The sequence below is a fragment of the Melospiza melodia genome, unplaced genomic scaffold (genome assembly GCF_035770615.1).
Source record: "Melospiza melodia melodia isolate bMelMel2 unplaced genomic scaffold, bMelMel2.pri scaffold_28, whole genome shotgun sequence".
In the NCBI taxonomy this organism is placed as follows: Eukaryota; Metazoa; Chordata; class Aves; order Passeriformes; family Passerellidae; genus Melospiza; species Melospiza melodia.
This window is the reverse complement of record NW_026948600.1, coordinates 9,784,570-9,790,268: the sequence shown is the minus strand read 5'-3', so window position 1 is coordinate 9,790,268 and position 5,699 is coordinate 9,784,570. Positions and strand designations below refer to the sequence as shown.

The 5,699-nt window shown below is 47.5% G+C and overlaps 1 long non-coding RNA gene across 2 annotated transcripts; it reads left to right on the top strand.

Moving 5' to 3' along the window:
• Window positions 1–3,521: 3,521 nt before the first annotated feature.
• LOC134433959 (uncharacterized) lies at window positions 3,522–5,494 on the top strand. 2 transcript variants are annotated; one of them, XR_010031776.1, is made up of 2 exons: window positions 3,522–3,660; window positions 5,035–5,494. It is a non-coding gene; the product is annotated as an uncharacterized LOC134433959 (long non-coding RNA). The 2 variants fall into 2 exon arrangements; XR_010031777.1 differs by having other exon boundaries at window positions 3,527–3,660; window positions 5,042–5,494.
• The last annotated feature ends 205 nt before the right edge of the window (window positions 5,495–5,699 follow it).

Sequence of the window (5,699 nt, the reverse complement as noted above, 5' to 3'; positions counted from 1 at the left end):
AGACAGGTGAGAGGTCATGGTCTTATCCCATCGATGTGTGTTTACATAAAGCAAACATGAGAGGTTAAAAACCCACTTTCGTCAGTGGCAGCAAGTAAAGCTGTTAATTTTTATTTATTCATATTTCTCTACTCCTCTCCAATGGATGAGAAGAGAGTGCATCTTGTCTGCATGAGTCTTCCCTGGCACATCTAATTTGATAATTACTCCAAAATTATTCAAAACCTGGATCAGCTGTATCTTCCTAACTCAATGGCCTCAAAGTTCACTGCCTCGACATTTATTTGGGATTGATTTTTTAAAGTTTCTAAAGTGCAGATGAACCATCCTAAAGTGGATTTCCCTTGGATTGTTGCCCCTCTTTGCCATTGCTATGCATGCCAGGAAGACTAGGTGCTTATTTCCAGAAACACCATGCCTGGCATGTTTTATATCTGGGCTCTTTCTAAACTGCACTTTTCATTTGCTGCCCATCTAAGACATCTCCTTTTTCACAGATGTGTCTTTCTCTATGAGACAGCACAGATTGCAAATAATGCACAGCCAAGAGGGAGTGTCTATTCCTTTGATTCTGTCCTTGTCACAAAGGCATCTGGAAATAAGAAACCTGGAAGCAAAAAATCAACGTAGCCATGCATGTTCATCTCTACCCCCTTGTTTCCTTCTTTCAGCTACCTTCTAGGCGAGGAACTCTTGCTGGTTATAGAGTACATGGATGGAGGTGTCCTGAGCGACATCGTCAGCCAGACCTGCCTGTCTGAAGATGAGATGGCAGCCATCAGTCGGGAGGTCAGCAATCCCAGCTGTGTTTCCAAGGGCTTGGGCAGGATTGTCTGGGAAACAGGGGCTCAGAACAGGAGAGGTTTCCTATGCCGAGTTTTGTTTCTGTGTTGCTGGTATGCTATGGGCAAGTAAAAGCATCTCAAGTGAAAGGCCTGCCAGTGCCCCTGCACTCCCTGTACTCAGTGCCAGTACTCTTATCTCCTGATGTTGTATTCTCGCTCTGTCTCTTGTATTTGTAGTTGCTGTTCTCCACCTTGCCTCTCTAAATGTTTGCCTGGAGTCTGTCTTCACTGCATTCCTTGCCTGTAAAAGCAAAGGTGCTGGTGGCAGGATTTGAAACAAACAGCAAAGAAAGAAGAGAGAGACTCGTTTCTCTCAGTGCTCAGCTAAAAAGTATAGGAGTGCAGCCAGAATGCTCTTTGTTTCTGAGCACATGCGCTGCAGCAGGAGTCATCCTGGCTGGTTGGCAGGGGACAGCCTACAACAGCAGGTGCTGTTGCTCTTTCAAAAGCTGACGTGCCTTTCCTCAGAAAGGTCCTGCTCTGCAAGTGTTGGAGCAGCAAGCTCTTCCTCTCAGTGGCCATGACTGTTCTGCCATTACTCCCCATTCCCCTGGAGAGGGAATCTTTTAGATTCTTTGTTTCCTTCCTTGTGTGATGAAATCACATCACTCATTTTTGCCCTTCTGTTTCTGTTTTCTCGCTCAGTGCCTGCAAGGACTGGATTTTCTTCATGCAAACGATGTGATCCATCGAGACGTGAAGAGTGACAACATCCTTCTCAGAACCGACGGTTCTGTCAAACTGGGTCAGTATATTCTTGGTGAGGTGCAGCGTTCCAGGGATGTGGGTGTGGGGCTGCTTGGCGTGACTGCCAGCTCCCCAAACATGGTGCTGGTGGCAGTGCAGGGACCCCTGCTGCAAGCTGAGGGCACAGTTGCAATGTGCACAGAGGTAGAAGGAGCCACAAGCAGTCAAGAGTGGCCTTGCTCTGTGTGGGTCCCTTCCAGAGGGAGGGAGTTACAAGTCTAAAGTTTCCAAAGAACAAAAGCCACTGCTAGAGGCAATGTAAAACATGGGGGGATTTTTAAAGTCGCCAATGCCAGGAGATTCCACAGAGCAATTTCAAACTTCTACTGGGGAATTCTTTTGCTTGCTTTCCTAATTGCACAGAATTCAGATAAAACCAGTATTTTGTTTTCTCCTCAGCTGATTTTGGCCTCGCTACTCAGCTCACCCCTGAGCAGAGCAGATGGTGCTCGGTAACCGGGACTCCTTGGTGGATGGCGCCTGAAGTGGTGACAGGTCAACCATATGGCCCCAAAGTGGACATATGGTCTTTTGGAATTGTGGGAATTGAAATGATAGAACAAGAACCTCCTTACTTGGGCGAAAGTTCTGGCACGGTAAGGAGCAAATACTCACTGATCCCACTGTCTTTCTCACCTGTCCCATGTCCTGTGTGCCACTGGACAAAATCCCATTGCCATCTGCTGGAACTACTTCCACCAAAGTCCCCTCCTACAAATGTCCCTGCAACACATCAGCATCTGCTGTACTTTTGGTTGCATCAGTGGGGGAACTCAAGCCTTACCACATGCAAACAAACTCCAAACAAACTCCATTCTCACTCAACACTTTCCTTTGGGTTAAGTGGTTCCAGTTCTTTTGTCTGTGTAGATGGCCTTAATAACAGGGGAAAAGCATCTTAAAAGTGTTGTTATCTTTCCAGAAATGAAGGAAGGAAACCCAAACCCAACAAAGTTTCTAAAACCGTGGTCTTTAGAGCGGAACCTAACCCTGTGTGCAGTTTCTTCTCACTGGAAAACATGGGCATGAGGATGTAATGCACAGAGTCTCTTCTGCTTCTTGTACAGTGCTGCTGAAACACTCAGTGACCGTGTTTCTCTCCTAGCCCAAGCAACATTCTGCATGTCACCAAGCCAGAGCCTGGTGATGTGGAGAGCCTGCCAAAACCTCCTGTTTCTTTCCTGGCACTTTCTGGCATGGGCCTACCATTAATGCATTGACTTGAGCAGCCAAATGACTAGAGGGTGTCCATAGGGATGGAACTTCTCCTTCTTCTGACCTAGACAATTTTTCTTTGGCTGCAGAAATGGGAAGCTGAAATTTTCAGACTGCTGAGAGACAGAGCTGCAAGTGGCTCCTGTGTGCCCAAGCAGGCATTTTCATCCCAATACATTTGTGCAGGCATCTTAACGTGTCTGTGTTGAAGAGGAGATTTTCAATGTTTGTTTCCCTACCTGGGTATTAACTGATGGATTTCCTTTCTTTTCTTCCAATTCCCATTGTTTTCAAGAACAGCACAAAAAGCTTGATGAGTTTTGTTCTAAGGCACGTGCGCTTAAAGGACCAACAAGCACTGCAGAGATGCCTTTCATCTACTAACCCTTGAAATTAGTTAGTATAGCAAAGTCGCTCTTCCAAAAACCATCTCAAGCTGGCATGAATCCTCAGAGAAGCAAATGTTTTTTTGCTGATGTAGTTCCCACTAACTAGGTCAGGCGATGAAATCAGCTGCCAAGGCAAGATCTGCAGGATGGTGGAAAAGCTGTGGCTGCATCGGGGTTTGGGTTTATGGTTGGTAAAGGAAAGTCATCTCTGGGTCTGTGCCAGGGCAGAAACTGCCACTGAAGAACAGAGGTTAAACAAAGGGATCTGGGAGAGCCTTAGAGATGTGAAAGCAGGAGGTGGAGCCTGGTGTCTCCTTTCTCTCCAGGCTACATACCTGATAGCCACAGTAGGGACTCCACAGCTGCGGCAGCCCAAGCTCCTCTCGGCTTTGCTGCGTGACTTCCTGAGCTGCTGCCTGCAGGCAGACGAGGAGCAGCGCTGGTCTGCCAAGGAGCTCCTGCAGGTAAAATGTGAAGGGGCTGCCAGTGAAACAGGCTCTGAGGGATGGGCTCCTCCTCCACTCAAGCCCAAGGCAACAGATGAGCCCCCTTCTTCCTCACCTCCACTCTTGGTGCTCTTCAAATGAAAATGGTGAGGAATCCTAGACTGGGCTGGGCTGGCAGGGCCCTGTAAATGTCCTCTGGTGCAAGTGTCCTGCAATGAGCAGGAACATCTTTAAAGAGATCAGGTTGCTCAGAGCCCGTTGCCACCGGAGCCGGAATGGTTGCAGGGATGGGGCACCTACAAGCTCTTGGGGCAAGCTGTGCCAATGTGGCACCATGCTCTGAGTACACAAGTTCTTCCTTAGACCTACTCTGATTAGATGCCCTTAGTGTTTAAAAAGATTTGTCCATATCCTATTGTAACTGGCCTTGTTAAAAAAGATGTCCCGCACTTTCTTCAAAGCCACTGTGAAGTCTTGGAAAGTGGCAATAAAGTCTCCCTGGGGCCTGTCCTTCACAAAACTGAATAACTCCAGCTCCCTCTGCATTTCCTGTGAGGAGAGGTGCTCTGTCCTCTGACTGTGTCTGTTGCCCTCTTTTGTGATTTGGTGGAGTATTCAGTTTTATCTAATGGCAAAAAAATTGAAGTAGAGCAATACAGGGTACAGAGACATGAAATGGTGGTGGAGGAACCCAAGGAAGCCAGTCCCAGCCTAGGGGTCAGAGATTTGGCTGTGGGCAGGAGGGGCTGTGGGGGGCTCACTGTGAGCTTCTGAGGGGCCCTGGTTGGTGCCCCCCAGCCCACCCTCAGAGGTTTCTGCCATGCAAACAGGGACAGCTGGGAGGGACTTGTCCCAGCCCCATCTGCTGCCTGGCACGCTCAAGCAGACGGGAACTGTGCCAGGGTTACTGCCAGGTTGTGTGGCAGAGAGGGAACTGCAGGGCCCAGTGCCAATGGGCTGGCCCTGCTGGGAAGGAAGGTGCCATCCAGCACACGAGGGGCAGGGCATGGAAAGGCAGACACTGCTTTCTGTCCCTGTGGGAATCAGCACAGTGCCTGTCTTTCAAAGGCAGGGACCTATGTGAGTCATTGGAGTTTCCTGAAAGGAAGAAAACCCCGGGACAGAAAGCACCATTTCTAGAGCGCTGGCAGGGCAAAAATCCCAGCATGATGAAGACATCACAATAAACAGATGAGTGGGATTCTGGGCCAGGTTTGCCTGTGATGGCAAGGTCTTGCACATTGGGTGTGACTGGGGAGCAGATGGTCCCATTGCTCCTCTTTCTGGGTCTTTCCAGGAACTTGATGTATCCTGATTGAGTCCCTGAAGCAATGAGCTTGGAAAGTAATGGTTCACTGTTCTTTGTTTGTTTTTTTTTTTTTTTTTTTCCAGTGGACAGCATCCATTTGTAACTTCAGCCAAGCCACCATTCATCCTGGCACAAGTCATCAACTCAGTGAAGAAGACGAATAACCCTAACCCTAAACACTAAACCTAAAACCTTACCCTAACCTTAAATGCTAACCCAAACCCTAACCCTATCCCTATCTCTATCCCTTACCCTTTTCCTTACCCTTTCCTTAACCCCAACCATAAGCCTAAGCCAAAGCCTAAACCTAAACCCAAACCTGAACCTAAGTCTAAGCCTAAACCTAAGCCTAAGCCTAAAACCTAAGTCTAAGCCTAAGCCTAAACCTAAGCCTAACCCTAGGAGACGAGAACGTAGCAATCATGTCAAGATGTTATCTCTGTTACCAATTTAGAGTAGGATTGTAGAGTAGGGTTGCTAAAGAGATTTGTAGCATAGAATTATAGATTAGAGTTGTAATTAATAAAGTTTCTGAAACATCAACTCACTTGGAAGATTCTCCTCCTTCTGACCCCTTCAGAAAATTCCACATTTTTTTCTGAATTACCAGTTGTTTTTTATTGGTACTAAGTCACACATATGGCTTTTTTTGTATGGTTTCATAAGTGAGAAGGGCTCTTCTTCATTCATCCTCTCCAGACCACACTGCCTTTGGAATATGACCCACTGGCTGGTTATGGCACAGCTG